We start from the raw sequence: 19,154 nt of genomic DNA, 5'->3' as shown, positions 1-19,154 counted from the left end.
AGTTTAGCAAGATATTGTTTTTCTTTTCGGAAAGGTCGTATTTTATAGAATGTCATTTAAAAGTGACGGAATGTTAAATGGATAAAACAATGACAGTAATCGGCTCATTTCGCTTAACATTCCTCAGAAATTAACAAAAATAATTATGAAAATTAACATCACATTCCTACCATATTTTGATAATCACGGAAAATACAGAGAACCTATTATTATTATTATATAATAAGCTTTTACCACTTTCCGTAATAATATTAATAATGTGAAACAATTATTTTCTTCATTAGCCGCAATGCGCCTGTCTGGAGCCTGTTTTGTAACAATCCCATTTCTTTTGAGTTGTTCTGATAGAAGAAGTAGAATTTTTCTCACTTGTAAACAAGGGATTTTAAGAGAACCCGTAAAGTGATATCGCGTGAGTAGCAGAAATTTGCATTTTTCTTGATATAATCATTTAAGAGCGAGAAGTCAATAAACAAAACGTTTCTTTTTGTTTTATGGCGTTCTAGAAGGGCGACTATCAATGAAGCAATCTTAACGATAAAGTATTTTTATAATTGCTATGCTAAAATTGAAAAAATTATATTTTTACCAGCTTACATTCATGAAACACGTGCCATTATTAGCGTAAGAGAACAGATTTATTATTTTACACGTCAATTTATTATTGATTTCAGAATATTTTGAGGTTTGAATGAAAACAGGACGAAGATTACTGAGATTTCGACAACATGACGCCGCTCAAAATAACTTTTATTCTTATTTCGCTGGCTGTCTTCACTTTCTTGTTAGAAGTTCAAGGTCAACTATGTAATAAAATAAAAAGAAGAAATGGGATAATTTGTCAAGATAAAAAACTCAATAAAAAAGGTAAAGGCCTGTGCGCAAGGAAAGGTCCAACAATGAGTTGTGCCAGGGTAGGCAGAACCTGCCGTTGTAAGAACAGCTTAGTCCTAAATGCACTTCCTCCAGTTTTAGAGAAATATTCGGTTGATGGACTTGAAATCACATTTGACAATGCAGTTGACAATAGAAATATGTTTGATAATTACACAGAATTCTAAGTGATTTTGTGAATGGAATGGTCATGAAAAGTGTTCGATATATTGGAGGAACTCTATATCTATATAGCGAATTACAAACAGGACATGAAAAACTTCATGTATGTTTATTTGCTGTTTCAATAAAATAAAGCTTAATTTACGAATTTATATTCATAAATAAATTATTTCCTGCTGATTTATCATTGATTTTGTTCTTATTTTGTATTCAAATTCAGTTTTACCGTATTAGTAAAACCGGAAGAAATAGAATTTATATTTCGTCGAAATAATTCTTTAACTCCACGTGAAGTGTACATCTGTTGTTAATCTAGAAAACTGTTTGCTTTTGATCAATTTGGAATTTGTATTCAGATGATCATTATGTAACACTGAGTTAAGAAATATGCTAATCATAATTGCGCTGTTACCTACAATGACGAGAGTTTATTGCGTTTCTTTCTCACCTATTTTTCCATGTTACAAATAAAGGCGTTTAAATAAACGATTGTAATATTTCAAACTATATATGAATTCATAATAAATTAAATACAATGTTTTCAAATATTTAGCCACGAATTCATAAATTAGCATACTTAAATGTGTTACAAATGGCAATAAATATTGAAATTTTGGACTATTTTCGTTTTAAACGGATGAAATGTCATGACGAGTTCCTTATAACCGACGTTTCGCTATATCCGAGTATGATATATCTGACAATAGATATAATATCTAAATTAAGATAACCTTCAACTAGACGTAGGAAGATGTCTGAATGCTACTTACAGCATCCCTTTTTAGCTCAACTTTTCGAACGAAAGGTGCTGAAGAGCTATTGGACTCATCTGTTCTGTGCGTCGGCGTCCCAATTCGGTTCAGTTTTATTCTATGTCAGCTGGTGCGGTATCTCAGTAACCACTCGTGGGAATGGAAAAAAAACTTCAAACACTTGTTCACTGTGATAAACTGACTTATATTTAACAGATTCAATAACTCTATTTTGCCTTTTTTAATCCCCCGCCGTGGCGGAGGGATTATAGGAATGGTCTGCGTCCGTCCGTCCTTCCGTCCATCCGTCCGTCCTTCCGTCCGTCCTTCCGTCCGTAACAAAATCGTGTCCGGTCCATATCTCCTAAACCCCTTGAAGGATTTTCATGAAACTTGGGTCAAATGATCACCTCATCAAGACGATGTGCAGAACCCATGAGTCAGCCTTGTCGGTTCAAGGTCAAGGTCACAACTCAAGGTCAAAGGTTTGAGCCTGCCATTTTGTGTCCGCTCTATATCTCCTAAACCCCTTGAAGGAATTTTTTAAAACTTGGGTGAAATGATCACCTCATCAAGACGATGTGCAGAACCCATGAGTCAGCCATGCCGGCTCAAGGTCAAGGTCACAACGCAAGATCAAAGGTTTGAGCTTTCCATTTTGTGTCCGCTCTATATCTCTTAAACCCCTTCAAGGAATTTTATAAAACTTGGGTCAAATGATCACCTCATCAAGACGATGTGCAGAACCCATGAGTCAGCCATGCCGGCTAAAGGTCAAGGTCACAACGCAAGATCAAATGTTTGAGCTTTCCATTTTGTGTCCGCTCTATATCTCTTAAACCCCTTGAAGGAATTTTATTAAACTTGGGTCAAGTGATCACCTCCTCAAGACGATGTGCAGAACCATCAGTCAGTCATGCTGGCTCAAGGTCAAGGTCAAAACTTAGGGTCAAAGGTTTGAACCTTCCATTTTGTGCCCGCTCTATATCTCCTAAACCCCTTGACGGGTTTTCATCAAATTTGGGTCAAATGATCACCTCATCAAGGCGATGTGCAGAACTTATGAGTCAGCCATGTCTGCTCAAGGTCAAGGTCACAACTGAAGGTCAAAGGTTTGAGCCTTCCATTTCGTGTCCGCTCTATATCTCCTAAACCCCTTGAAGGAATTTTATAAAACTTGGGTCAAATGATAACCTCATCAGAACGATGTGCAGAAATTATGAGTCAACCATGCCAGCTCAAGGTCACGGTCACAACTAAGGGTCGAAGGTTTGAGCCTTCCATTTCGTGTCCACTCTGTATCTCCTTAACCCCTTGAAGGATTTTCATCAAACTTGGGTCAAATGATCACCTCATCAAGAACTCATGATTCAGCCATGTCAGTTCAAGGTCAAGGTCACAGCTAAAATCAAAGGTTTTACCCTTTCACTATCCATAGCAGTGGCGGGGGATCAAGCTGTCTTTCAGACTGCCTTGTTTACAAAGTTATGCTCCTCTTTGAACTAAGGAATTTTCGAGAGTTTTTGTATGTCAGCTGATCTATCTACTAATGAGATCGGATTGCAACTCGACATATTTGATCACTGTGATGACAAACAGTACACGGATTCCATAACTGTACTTTATATTTTCACAAAATTATTCCCCCATTTCGACTTTTAAATTCATTCAGTTGACAGTCGCGCGTTGCTGTCCTAAGACAGCTGTTCCTAGGCCATAGGCGCTTTTCAAGATTATACTTTTTTATTTTGCGACAGCTGAAAGATTTAAAACAAGTAAGGACCGGACAAGAATCTGTTGAAAAATTCGGACTGACGGGCGTACGCGAAGTGCGGACGGGTGTACACATGTTAAGTTTGTTTACAAAAAAGTCATAACTGTCTTTAAAAGTGATTAATACCATGAGTATCTAGTCACTAATTAAGCACAGGTTGAAAACGTATGGGTAGATTTCCGGGAGGAACATAGCCAGGAGCATAAATTGCAAGATAGGCCCGCCAAAAGTAGGAACTACTGGAATGAAATAGCAGACGGTCTTTTTTCCAACATCAAGCAACAAGTGCATTTAACTTTATGAAATATACAAAAGAAAAATGGACGAAAAGGAAGGACAAATATTCAACAGGGAAAGATAAGCTCCCCAAAACGTAGTCTACCAAGGCCACACACCAAAGCAGTATAAAAGATAATAGGTAAGGGTAGATTTCTCGGAAGCATAGAGCACCAAAAACACAGCCCCAGAGCCACGCATTTACATAGTAGGCCCACAACAAAAAGAAGCTGTAATGGAAACATATTTCAGACGGGTTGCTTCAAACATCCAACAAGTACATATTAATATAAGCTTAATATTGATAAAGGGGAAGGAAATGGCAAGGGGCGAAATGGGGTCGGGGGTGGGAGAGGACTCCGAAGGGGAAAGTTGAACAAGGACGAATATACAAGGGAATGCCATGTTCTTTAAAAACAGTCGCACTACAACGTAAACCACAATAGCGTAGACACTCATGTACCAAAGATAAACACACAACGACGATCAACTGAATAACATAGAAAAGAGGGCCAAGATGGCCCTAGGTCGCTCACCTGAGAAACACACCATAACAGTGTAAACATGTTTGACCTAGTGATTTCATAAAAAAAATATTCTGACCAATTATCATAAGAAATTGGAGCAAAAATCTTGAGTATAAACAAATATTTTCTTTGATTTGACCTAGTGACCTAGTTTTTGACCCCAGATGACCCAAATTCGAGCTTGACCTTTATTTAATCCAGGCTATCATTCCAACCAAATTTCATGAAGATCAATTGAAAAATACAGTCTCTATCGCATACACAAGTTTTTTCTTTGATTTGACCTAGTAACCTAGTTTTGATCCCAGACTACCCATATTCGAACTTAACCTAGATTTCATCAAGGCAAACATTCTGACTAAATTTTATGAAAATCCGGTGTAAAATGCAGCCCCTATTGCATACACAAGGTTTTTCCTTGATTTGACATAGTGACCTAGTTTTTGAACCCAGATGACCCATATTCGAACTTAACCTAGATTTCACCAATTAAGGCTATCATTCTGAAAAAATTTCATGATCAGTTGAAAAATACAGCCTCTATCACATACACGAGGGTTTTCTTTGATTTAACCCACTGACCTCATTTTTAACCCCAGATGACCCATATTCAAATTCTACCTAGGTTTTATCAAGGCAATCATTCTGACTTAATTTCAGGAAGATCAATTGAAAAATACAGCCTCCATCTAATACACAAGGTTTTCATTTGATTTGACCTAGTGACCTACTTTTTGACCCAGGATGACCCATATTCAAACTTGACCTAGATTTTATCAAGGCAATCATTCTGACCAAATTTCATGAAGATCAATTGAAAAATACAGCCTCTATCGCATACACAATGTTTTTCTTTGATTTGAAATAGTGACTTACTTTTTCACCCTAGATAACCCATAATCAAACTCAACCTAGATTTCATCAAGGCAATCATTCTGACCAAATTCCATGAAGATCAATCGAAAAAAAAACAGCCTCTATCGCATACACAAGGTTCTTCTTTGATTTGACCTACTGACCTACTTTTTGACTCAAGATGACCAATATTCAAACTTGAACCTAGATTTCATCAAGGTAATAATTCTGACTTAATTTCAGGAAGATCAATCGAAAAAATATAGCCTCTATCGCATACACAAAGATTTTCTTTGATTTGACCTAGTGACCTATTTTTGACCCCAGATGACCCATATTCAAACGTGACCTAGATTTCATAAATGCAATCATTCTGACCAAAGTTCCCGAAGATCAATTGAAAAATACAACCTCTATCGCATACACAAAGTTTTTCTTTGATTTGACCTAGTGACCTATTTTTGACCCCAGATGACCCAATTTCAAACTCGGCCTAGGTTTCATTAAGGTTATCATTCTGACTTAATTTCAGGAAGATCAATTGAAAAATACAGCCTCTATCGCATACACAAGGTTTTTCTTTTATTTGACCTAGTGACCAAGTTTTTGACCCAGATGACCCATTTTCAAAATTGGCCTAGATTTCATCAAGGTAATCATTCTGACCAAATTTCATGAAGATCAATTGAAAAATACAGCCTCTATTGCATACACAAAGTTTTTCTTTGATTTGACCTAGTGACCTACTTTTTGACCCCAGATGACCGGTTTTCAAATTTTTCTTAGATTTTATAAAGGTAATTATTCTGACCAAATTTCATGAAGATCAATTGAAAAATACAACCTCTATCGCATACACAAGGTTTTTCTTTGATTTAACCTAGTGACCTAGTTTTTGACACCAGATGACCCATTTTCAAACTAATCCTAGATTTTATCAAGGTAATCATTCTGATTAAAATTCATGAAGATCAATTGAAAAATTTAGCCTCTATCGCATACACAAGGTTTTTCTTTGATTTGATCTAGTGACCTAGTTTTTGACTCAAGATGACCCATTTTCCAACTTGGCCTAGTTTTTATCAAGGTAATCATTCTGACAAAATTTCATGAAGATCAGTTGAAAAATACAGCCTCTATCGCATACACAAGCTAAATGATGACAGACGACAGACGACAGACAGACGCCGAACATCGAGCGATTACAAAAACTCACCTGAGCATTGCTCAGGTGAGCTAAAAAACGAATAAGCAACACATAAGAAAACAGTAGGGCACCGTTATAGACTCACAAGCTTAAAAACGCACCCACACAAGTAGGAAAAAACAACCAAGTACCGTCTTGGGATACGGCTACCAAAACAAAGAGGAGCCACGAAAACTTACTAAAAGTAAAGGGGGAGGGGATGCAAAAAGTTGGGGGTTTAAACGCGTTTGGGGGCATGCCAACTCCACACTTACCCTATTCCCAATAAGTTAGACAAGACAATGTTTATAAATTGCCAACAACAAACAAGACTACATACGCAAAACAAAATACGAGATGGAAAGTTAATAAAATTCCAACAAGGACTACACATGCGATATAAAATACATGAGACAGAAAACAAGTGAAAATAGGGACACCGCCTTGGAATGGTCAGTAGCCTATATAAAGAAACGCGTTTAGGGCATGCCAACCTCTCACTTACCCTATTTTCAACAAGTTAAACAACACAACGTAAATAAAATCCCCGCTGAGAAGGGCTCTAACATTAGTGCAAAGGTAACAGATAAATAAAGCAAAACATAAAATTAAGGTAAATTTAAGGTACAATTACACCGGTGTACTCAACAACTTATCTGAAGTCAGAGCAACAAGAGCCTAACTTTTCAGGGCACGACTAAGAAAAATCAACTCCCTCCGTCCTTTGTAAATAGGATTTAGGAGAAAAGCATCATGGGGTCCTACACTTTATTAGTCATCGCACCATCAAATAGGAAAGCGTAGCAATTAACTGTAGTAGGGTCTATCACTAAACATGCACTTTGCTTCACGATTTTCGCATCGTATCCTCTTTGAATAAACTTTTTAACCAGTTTTACAAAAATTTGATTAAAATAAGGGTATGTTTAATTTTCCGAATTTTATAAACTACATCTCTATAGTATTCCGGGTGTGTAAATCCAAGTTTTAAAAGTGTTTTTAAGGGGCGTATTGTATTTTTCTAATAGTTCAGAAGATCTGTAGTAAAATCTACTAAAAGCTTTCCGTAGCTTATGATAACGGTAACCCTGTTGTAACAATTTCTTGGTAATATGAAGATTTCTGTCATTAAAATCATCTATCTTTGAGCAAGCTCTTGCAAAACGAATAAGCTATGAAATATAGACACCGTATGATGTTGCTCGAGGGACATCTCCATCAAGATGGGGAAAGTTGACAATTTCAAAATTAAAATCGTCCCTCTTATCATATATTTTCGTTTCTAGATTAACATTCACAATTCCTTAATTTAGATCAAGAAATGACGCTTCTAAATCTGAAGTATTAGCCTTGTTAAGCTGTAACTCCTTAGAGCAAATATATTTCACCATTTCTGGAAAATATTGGTTGTCCATATTTGAAATATCATCAAGATACCTTGAGGTTCCATTAAAAGGCTGTAATAATTTCAAACATTTGTGACTTTAGCATTGATAAACTAAGTTTATGTCTACTTCATTTAAACAATAGATATAGAATTAAAATTCAGTCAATGGTAGCAAGATGAGTTTTTTACCATAGATACCAATTATACATTTTGCTAAGTTTAATATTGCAAATTGTATAAATTTAATATTATTGCATTAAAACTTAGTAGTTCAGATAACCTGAATCCAAGCTCAAAAGTTATATACTCCTTTGCTACTGTTGCGCAAAAGAATTGCTTAGATTCAAAGCAAGCCAGTATTAAAACGTTTTTTCTTGTCAAATTGTTTTCATCAGTCAAATGTACTGCATGTTGTCTTTAATAATATTAGGGATAATTAGTAAAATGTATAAAAATATAATATACATTTAATGAATCAACTTATGTAATGTCTTTTTGTTTTATAGTTCTTAGATACAGTAAATGCTAAAGTGTTACATGTGATGACACCAAATAACAGAATATAACACCATGATGTTCTTAAAAATCCATGGAGCGACATACATTACTGTACGTAGTGTTTTAATTGTAATATAGACTAGGCAGTCAAACGATAACAAAAAGGTGTATTCTTTTGTAGTGCTATAGTTTTGGAATTTGCATTGAAAGTCTAGAGCTTTTGTTTATAAGAGTATGTGGTAATTAGTATAAGAGTAGAAAATCAATAATAGAATGATTAGGTTTTTTTTCAGCTTTTGACTGTCGTCAAGTCGGACATTAAAATTTCATAACACATGAGATTTGCATGACTTCTTTTTGTAATAGTCATTCAATCATAGTTGTGATAATGGTATAGTTTTTGAGTATGTTTCAGTTTAATTTTGGATTATTTGCTGTATCAAGTGCGTCATAAATAATATAAATATTGAAGCTTTTGTGTTCCTGCATAGTTGAAACTGTAAATTTTGTATGTAACTTCTGGATAAAGCGTATTATTATATTAAACTTTGTATGATGAAAACTTATGGGGGTTTAGGAGGTAATAAGGAAGGATTTGATTCATAAAATTTAACTCGAGTTTTAATGATTTTAAATATATTCTTTTTCCATTCAGTGAGAGCGTTCTGATCTGCATTTTCCTTCCGACACCATTTTTTAATATAGTCATCAATAGACTGAGTTATTTCAGAGAGACATCTTTCAAAGTTAATGGACGAGGGAATTCTATGTTTTGGACCTTTGATTCTTTTATCAATTACCCGTTATGACATGGCCAGCTGGTTGGTAACAGTATTTAGATTCGTTACAGTTACAACTATTTCGAACATTAAATTCTTTATCTAAATCCGAGACAATTTGATTGTAATTAAATATAACGTTTCTAACTGGTTTATTATATTTGTAACAGATAATAGGTGTTTCTGAATTCTTGAAATATTTAGGAATAGAGTTACCTACAGATTGGTCTCTCAGAATACTAGGTATATCAATAAACTCGATTCCTTTATTTATGAAAGATAATTTTAGAAAGTTTCGTTTATGATCGGATTCAGAATCAATATGAGGTCTAAGAAAATGTTGTGTATAAGTTTGTATCAATGAAGCAGTGTCGTAAAATGGATGTGTACGCATATAAATATTATCAGCTTCTTGTTCAATTTGCCTCAACGAAGAAACAGGTAAAGAGGTTAAACATGATAGCATAGCATGTCTACCGGAACGTTTTAGTATCATATGGCAATCAACAACACTCATTCTTTTAAACCTAATGGAAAGTATTTGTAGAAAGGGCTTGGTACGCTTCCCTATACAAATTGACTTAAAATAAATGGGAAAAAAAATAAAATTCAATATTTTGATAAACAAGTATGGCTAGTACATCTACAGTCATATATTGAACACCGTGGCGAAAAGAACGTTACTCACGTTACCAGTTGTGACGTCACTGATGACGTCATTTGTGCGGGAAATGCTATATAACGCAAGAAAACGGTGATTTTTGGTATATAATTAAGAAAAAAAACGATACCCGCAAAGGATAAACTTTTAAGATTTTATATGGTCATATAGATCATTTAATATCCTTTATCATGTAACAAATTTTGTAAAGTTTACTGTTTGCGGATGACGAGTATTTTACGAAGATCTGACCTCATTTAAGCGTTCTCTGAACTTTTTAACAAGCTTTATCTTTTCTTCAGGCTTTAAAATCTTCTTTATCTTAAATAAGTTTCCATTATCGCTTTAAGAAAACTACACTAAATAGTAGTATTATTTCAAACTCTTGACGATGCATTTATCGAATAATACAAAACAGTTGTTTTTATCAAACACTGAATCTTAAAAGGACTTCAGGTGTCGGGAGTCATAACAGTAACATGCAACTATATTTCTTTTTTTGTGTTTTTTTTTTTTTTTTTTTTTTTTTTTTTTTGACAATTTAAAAATTAACAAAAAGATTACCGATTACACGTGCTTCTCATATTACCAAAAACATTACATTTCGTAAAAATTAAGTAGCAAGAACTCAGTTGAATGGTTCTCAACATTATGTACATTTATATGGAAAAGATAAGCAGAATCAAGGAAAGATTTATGAAAAATATGGACATGAAATAATTAAAAGTTGTTGATTCTTTATAAAACTACAAGTTAGCTCTTAAAAATAAGTAGCGTTATATTATTCTAAGAAATACGCTGTTTCAATACCTTGAAAATTGACAATATCCGTTTTATGAAATTAATTTGGTACGTTGCTGAAGTTATTTTCTTGCCTGCCGGACAAGATTTTCACGTGGTTTTGTCAGTTATGGAAAAGTTCGTCTTACACCCCGTGGTGTAATATTACTCATGTGCTGTAGTTTATGAATGAATGCGTAAATTCATACACTACCATAATAATAAAGTGCGTTTTGCAGTAACTCGGCCGAGACTCATCACCGCCTTAACTGTTAACATTAAGCCAGATATTCCATCGGCACCTTCGACCAGTATTCTTACAGATTCTTACAGTCTACCTAGGGGACATCACAAATACATGTATTCAAATCAAGCGACACAAAAAAAAAATATAGTGCACTAGCTCTAAAAACGTATTTAAATTATGTTTTCCTTGTTGAATTTGATTTTACTCCTCGGAAATAAATATTCTTTTTTTTATTTTGAAATACGCTTTCTAAAATACGTCTGCAAACTTATGCAGACACGCAAACACAGGTATGTTATAGTATAACTTTAGGTAACGGTACTCTTTAATCATCTAAGCATGGCAAACAGATACATTAAAAATAAATGATATATAGAGGAACGAGATGTTTAAGCAGTGTATTTCCTAACTTAACACTGACATTAAAGATTATCTGAAGGAAAACGCAAATATTTTTAACCTATGATTTTATCTTAAAAGATTACCGAAACTCGTTATTTTTTACCCTGCATCAAACCATAAAAAGATTTTACTTACGATGCTGAAAAGACAATGCCGGAGTACCAGCTTAAAGTTGTGTTTGTTGTAAAACATTTGTTATTTAAAGTTTAAATTTAAATAGCCAGTATTCCTGGCTTAAGCAAAAACACAGTTTACCGCAAGTACGGAACTTCGCAACATTAATAAAATGTATGTGTGTTGGGGATTGGGGTTGGGGTGGGGGTGGGGGATGCGGCGGGGATGACATCATCATTATACAGCATCATATCATCTTAATGCATTTATTATAAATATTCTTTATATACGTTCATCGAAACAAGAATATATTATAAGCTATTTTCTAGTGTTGTCTCATGATCCACTTTAATATTAGAATGCTATATGAATATACATTTAAAGCAACACAAACAATTCTGAGATAAATCAGCTGCTTATCTAATGATATGTGATATTTTGGCGGGAAAGTAGAGCGTGTGTTCCAAGTGGCGGTAAAATTCCATTTTCATTGAAAACAAACCGGTTATGTCAACAGTTCAGACTGAAATCTATAAAATACATCGTCGTTATATGCAAAATGCTATAGAAATATGGAGTTGCGAAAAGTTCGACGATAATTATGACATACCTGATCAACTGATCCCTATGAGTTTCTTTTCTATGTGAAAACGCAACATTCTATTGTTTGGATTTTCCCATGATGCTATACTGAGCTACGAGAAAGATCATTTTTAATATTTTGGAACATCACACAATCACTATTAGGGTTTTTTTTCAAACGTGATCGTTCACATAATCCAGTACCTTCACTGAAAATTTCTGATAAGAAAATCCGTGCTGCCACCCATGCTCTAATCCCTCGGATACAAATCAAACAAACGCGATCATCCGCAGGAAAGGTGATATGGCGACATTATACGGTTAGTCTGGGTTGAAACGATGACGATTGTGATAACGCTGATAAAACTTGCTCTATTTGTTTTCACGTGTTCTAAACTTTTATCAGCTGATTTTACTCCAAAACTAAACAACAACTACCATCTATGAGTCACTGTTTAGTAAAGATATCACGGAAAAGCAGTTCCTCATCCGAGAACCAAACCTGTGTCCTGTAATTTGAAGTGTTGTACTTTACCAAGAGAGCTAACGTAGACGATCTCAACACTTCTGCAGAAATACTGATTGAAATGCAAGTAAACTTGGACATTTCACACATAAGTCCGTAACACTATCAAAACATATTGAAATTATTTTTAAACTAAGAGGAAAGACTTCAAAGCACTGAAGTTTGTCAGCAGTTTCCCTTGAAAGTAGTTCTTTCAAATCAGTTATATTTTATAAGTAACCAAAACACTGCTTCCGCATCTGACATTCTTCGGTGGTATACTTTAAAAGAAAACGTTGAAAATCATGTCTATAAACTGAATGAAAAACAAGTTTCTTTCTTGTTCTTAAAGATGATTTTTTCTTACGGAAATTCAAGCATTCTTAAATAGATATAACGAGTCTGCTAACTTTTATCCGAAAGAAATTTAATCAATTTACTACCTACGCGTAAATTAATTTGTTTTAAAATAACATATTATATGGCTAAATTATGTTTCTGACACCTTAGACGCTGATATATGTTTCATATAGTAAATGTATACTGATACACAGAAATACATGTCTGCCGTATCGGCTCGCAAACAGATTTGCACGGCAGTAATATATCATCAACAGCATAAATAACTTTTCATATCGAATGTATTTTTACCGGAATCAAAGATGGGGGTTGTTTTTCTACGTTAGTCACGGTGTGTTTAAAAAGGTAATAAATAAAATATTTAAGAACATTATCATGTTCGCCTGCATAATATAAATATAATATAATTTTGTTATAAGCCACCCATTACTTCTTTTATCTATACAAAAGGTTGAATAGCGTTTCACGTAACGTCAAAATGACGCATAAATCTATATTTTCGTTCGGATAGTCGGGTTAAATATCGGTATATAAAAGGAGCAATTTTTAAGTTTTCGTAATATTTTTTTAAGATTTATCATTCAAAAGAATGATACTTTTTGCCAATCTAATTTAAGCAATTTGCACGAAAGGCAATTTTTCAATGTAAACCGTCCGAGCCCTTTGATCCATTTAAGTTCTGAGACATGTCTGAGTTTTGTCTTGAAGCCAGAAGTCATGTTAGCATCATACAGCTTGAACAGAAACTTCTTTAACGGAATGTCCAGTTTTACGTAAATGATTCTATAAGAAGTTTCGAAATTTATTATTATTACGAATTTTGTAACAGTGTTCCCGTAATCATAAGCCTTGATACACGCGCGTCATACAAAAAGGACGAAAACAGGAATGCAGTTGACACCGTTCGGGGACAGCTGGTGGTAAAAGCACCAGTTGGAAGCTCCGGTTAATATATGATGAATATCTAACTTCACCTTGTAAAAAAAATAGAGGCAGGGATGGGAACGAAACTGTGGAGTGGTGCGCAAGGGGAACCAGACAAGTTACATCACCAACAATACAATACATATTAAATTGAAAGTAAGGGCGTCGCTTTGGAACGGCCAGTAACCTATTTAACGAAAACCGGTGCATTTAAAACGCATTTGAAGTAAACCAACTTCACATTTATCCTATTTTCAAAAAGTTAGACTAGATAATGAAATTGAAATAACTACACGCTGATTTAGGAGAAAAGCATTACCTAGTCTACCACTTTTTGTCATTACATTATCAAAAATGTAGGCGTAACGCCTAACTGTTCAGGGGCCAGCCACCAAACATGGACTGTGCATAACATTTAACAACATCAAGGGCTGATTATTTCTGTTAACGTGAAATTACTAATGACTAATAATGTCGTATTTATTCGAGATAAACCAGACGAGTGAAATTATTCTCCGCGCCAGTTAAACATCCACTAAACCGCCTTTAAGTTCATAGTACAGTACCACATAATGGGTTGAATACTTGCTAATTATTTCCTATTGATACAATGCTAGGATTGTTACACATGTACGCTGCTTTCTTCACGAGACATTATTTTATTTGGAACTGGTTAAAAAACTTGAAAATATAATTAACTCATATTAATAGATTTTAATGGAACCCGTGCCCAGATTTAACACACGGAGTTAGACGAAAGTAGTAAGTACCATTAAATTTTCATCAAAATTAATTTTTTTAGAATAGCAGCATAAATCAAATTTTTTAATGAATTACAGAAATATTTCGGTAAAATTATAAATGCATAGGTAATCTCTACTCACAGCAAATGGAAAAAAATAGTATTACGTAATATATTAAATAGAAATGTCGACATTTATTTGTTTCACGTGTATTTACTCTTGAAAATACAATATCAGTTCTGATGATCAAGCCAGGACTTCTCCATCCTACGCTGTAAAAATAAAATTTATTTCATAATTATGTTTCTGACAAAATACGGAAGTACGAAATTTTACCAAAACTCATGTTGATTCATTTTTTTTCCGGTATCCCGACCCACCCTAAATTATTGGCTGGCCCTAAAAGTTTTTATGGCCTTGTGGAGATTTGTTTTCCATCTTTTTAACAAAAAGTTGCAAAACTGCACTTTCTATGCTTTAAACATGGTCAGTGATGTTAGAAATCAACTTACTGATGCTCTAAAGGCATAACCCCTTTATTTGTATTAATTTTACCCTAATTTTATTTAAGCATGATACCGGAAACAAAGACTTTTTTAGGCCTTATAGGCTTTTCGTAAATTATGGCTGTGTTTTGCAGCCTCTTAATGTAAGTTATAATCATTCTAAGTGTGTGGTAGAAGGTTCTTTTCAGGTTATAATGCCATCTTTATTGGCATCACTTTAACTTGTCTTCTCTGAGTTTAACCTTTAAAGCACCGATGTTAGAAAATATTTTTCATAAATACTTTCACAGTGCAATGTCGTTTATCCTAAAACTTTAAAGCGATCTGTTAAATGAAGATAAATTTGAATTAGAAAAATGCTGATATTATATTATAGCAAATCACGCTATCAAAATAGCATTTTTACGATATATTGAAACTAAAACTAAACAAACTATTTTATAAAAAACTATTCCTATTACTGCCATAGGAGTGTTATATTCCTAATATATTGTCTTGCAGTCTTTTATCACAGAAAGCATTGATTCAAAAAGTGTTTCAGACAAATAAATTTAACTAAATCTGCACAAAAATGTCAGAATTTAAATATGTTTGTTGAGCAGTTAAACGAGAAACTATACCAGTTTGGTGAGTGAACTGTTTAATAGCGAATACGTTCAATAATATTGTTCTTCAACGCTGGCGATGACGGCATCTAGGTGTCGGTAGGCCCGCCAGTGCTTTACGAAAACGAACTAGTTTATATATTCATTATTTTTCAGTGAACAGCCATTTAAGCATAACTATTTATAGTTTAATCTATTAATACCGTTATTGTTAACAGAACAATATTTGATAAGTATTGCTAGCAATAAACTATTTATTCAACTTTCAGGCTTGAATGTGAATTCGAACGTACATATATATATAGCAACTCAACATGATGCAAACACAAACGATAAGCGTTATTCTTTTATCGCTGCTCATCTTCACATTTCTATTGGAATGCCAAAGTCAAAAATGCAGAAAATATGGAAAAAGATGTAGGGATACGAAACCTTTCATCAAAGGACGAGGTCGATGTGCACGAAGTGGAGCGCAAATGAGCTGTGCAAGGATTGGTCGTGCCTGCAGATGCAAATCCACAATAATTCTAAACTCATCTCCCCAGCTGAACGAGAAACATTCGTCTCTGGGACTTCAAGCCACTCTGAACATTAATCTTAGCATCAACAGTGATAAACAATCTGAAGACAATTACATATACATCTGAGAAGTATTTAGTTCGAAAATCAAAATAATGCCGAGTGTGTTACAAAAAAAAAAAAAAAAAAAACACTTGAAAAAACAAATTTATATTGTTATATTGAATCGAAGGCATGTACCTCTAGATGTTAGCTTTAGTCTATCTTTAAAGTTGAAGTTTGGTCATTTTATGTCTGAACACAAGGTTTTGTTTCTAAACTGTCTAAAAATGCCAGATCAAGAAAGCAAACATCCCCGAGTCGGTAATCGTACCCGGGCAACCTATGCAGTAAAAATGTTCGTGTGTTTTTGACCAATACACCACAGAGGAATACGTACTTAACGAGCATTGACTATAAAGCTTTATAATTAAGGCAGTTTTCATCCGGTACCCCTTTACAAATCCTTTTCAATTTTGAATAGAAAATTAGTAAAAACAAAAAAAAAATCTTTTTTATGCGTTTTCATAACATTTAATGTGCCAGTTTCAAAGCTTAAGAATTACAACAGTATCTTTCTTTTATCTTAAATTTGTTTTTTTCATACGATTTGCCTAAAAATATGACATAAAAACTTCTTTGCTTGTCAAACTTGATCGATGAATAAATTAAGTTTTTTTTATAGAGAATGTACGTACGTTTTACGTTTTCTAGACATAAATCTAATGTTAATTCATAATACGGTGGTATGTTTAGGACATAAGTTATTTTTTTAAGATTAAGTTATCTCGTACGCACGACATCTTATCTTGAGCGATCAACATCTTATCTCGAGCGATCAACATCTTACCTCGTGCGCACAACATCTTATCTTGAGCGATCAACATCTTATCTCGAGCGATCAACATATTATCTTGAGCGATCAACATCTTATCTCGAGCGATCAACATCTATCTCGAACGATCAACACCTTATCTTGAGCGATCAACACCTTATCTCGAGCGATCAACATCTTATTTCGTGCGCACGACATCTTATCTTGAGCAATCAACATCTTATCTCGAGCGATTTACATATTATCTTGAGCGATCAACATATTTTAAACTTCCCACAAGTGGATGTACAAGTTTATCACATCATTTGGGAGAGCAATGCATATAATTGGTCATCCTATCTTCAAAAACAAATGAACATAACCAATGATGCATACTGCATGTTAGAATAGCAAGAAATTTCAGTTCGACTGATAAATTCGCGCAGAAAAATTGCATGCATGAATTAAGGGAAAACAAGGAAATTCTTTAATATATGGGCGAAGCCTACATACTAAATCTTTTTTTGTCAAGGACTTAAATTTATTTCTTTGCATCATCACTGATTTTTTTACTAATGATCTGAATTCACACAAAGGTCCTTAATATATATTGATAAGATGACCGAGAAAAAATGTTGATCGCTCGAGATAATATGTTGATCGCTCAAGATAATATGTTGATCGCTCAAGATGATATGTTGATCGCTCGAGATAAGATGTCGTGCGCACGAGATAAGATGTTGATCGCTCCAGATAATATGTTGATCGCTCAAGATAATATGTTGATCGCTCGAGATAAGATGTTGATCGCTCAAGATAAGATGTCGTGCGCACGAGATAAGTTGTTGATCGCTCAAGATAATATGTTGATCGCTCGAGATAAGATGTTGATCGCTCAAGATAATATGTTGATCGCTCGATATAAGATGTTGATCGCTCAAGATAAGATGTCCTGCGCACGAAATAAGATGTTGATCGCTCGAGATAAGATACTGATCGCTCAAGATAATATGTTGATCGCTCGAGATAAGATGTTGATCGCTCGATATAATATATTAATCGCTCAAGATAATATGTTGATCGCTCGAGATAAGTTGTTTCGTGAATTTCTCTGCATGATTAAATAACACGTGGAAATTATCGAAGCCTTTTTAAATGACTGCACAAGATCGTTACACTACGTAAGCCTACAAATAAAAGATCCAACGTTCGATAGGAATGTTTATCATTTTGAAGGTCATTACATTATGTTAGCCAACGTTCGAAAACAATGTTTAAACTCTTGAATGGTCCGAGAGCTCACGGACTTTTATTGCAACAATTGAGGCCAAAAGAAGTTTATACATTTTTGGAAACACTATTTCATATCCTCCATGAAAACCCATTTCTTAAGTGTCAAAGCCGTGCCTATCTATATTTTGTTCGCTTATGTTTGTGATATGGGAGGTTAAAGTCACTTGTAAAAATTTAGGGGGTAGGGTAAAGTTTACGTCTACCAGTTTTTTCACTGTTTAATTACAGTAGCTATTTGATTGTCAGTAAATGTATATATGTCAACCAATGTCAGCAAAAAGAAATTCATCAAAAAGGAATGAAGGGCAAACTTGATATTTAAGGTCAAAGGTCAAATTTTTGTATAAATCACAAAAATTGGCATATTTGAAATTTATTTTTATTCTTAAAAATTAGTTTGTTATCATAAGTCACTCAGTTTTACTTACGTAATGTGTTTATATCAGTTTAAGTCAGAAATGCAAATCTTATTGCAAAACGTCAAAGTCAACCCTGATAATTGAAGGTCAAAGTTCATTTTCATGCACAAATGTGAAAAATGTTACCTTTACTTTTTTAATCTGTTTAATATGTATTCACATTATTAATCACTGAAGTTAATTTGTTTTAATGTCTGTATGCCAGGCAAAGTCAGCAGTACAAAGGTAACCACAAAACTGCCAAGGGTAAAGCTTATATCAAAGGTCAAAGGTCAAATGTCTGTGAAAAATTGGATGTATAGCTTTTTGTTTGAAATATAAATGCTATTTCACATCATTATTTGTAATTGCACGTAATTTATTTTAATGTATGTATGTCCCACAATGTCAGTAATAAAGATATAGTCTAAAATAAGACAAGTTCAAATGTGATATTAAAGGTTAAAGGTCACTTTCAAGTAAAAGAATGAAAAAAATAGCTCTTTATGTTTTCTTCTTGTTAATGGTATTTTGTCGATATTTATCAACAATATCAGTTCATTTTAATGTAT

General features: G+C 33.9%; 2 long non-coding RNA genes across 2 annotated transcripts; both read left to right on the top strand.

Annotated features, from left to right (window-relative positions):
* LOC123560307 (uncharacterized) lies at nt 1-1,240 on the top strand. Its single transcript, XR_006688178.2, has 2 exons — nt 1-412; nt 675-1,240. It is a non-coding gene; the product is annotated as an uncharacterized LOC123560307 (long non-coding RNA).
* A 12,837-nt stretch (nt 1,241-14,077) lies between these two features.
* On the top strand, nt 14,078-16,874 carry LOC123560308 (uncharacterized). The gene is made up of 2 exons (XR_006688179.2): nt 14,078-14,427; nt 15,789-16,874. It is a non-coding gene; the product is annotated as an uncharacterized LOC123560308 (long non-coding RNA).
* The last annotated feature ends 2,280 nt before the right edge of the window (nt 16,875-19,154 follow it).

The sequence above is a fragment of the Mercenaria mercenaria genome, chromosome 10, assembly GCF_021730395.1.
Source record: "Mercenaria mercenaria strain notata chromosome 10, MADL_Memer_1, whole genome shotgun sequence".
Lineage (NCBI taxonomy): Eukaryota > Metazoa > Mollusca > Bivalvia > Venerida > Veneridae > Mercenaria > Mercenaria mercenaria.
Note: the sequence above shows the minus strand (reverse complement) of the source record. Positions and strands in the feature narration are given on the sequence as shown.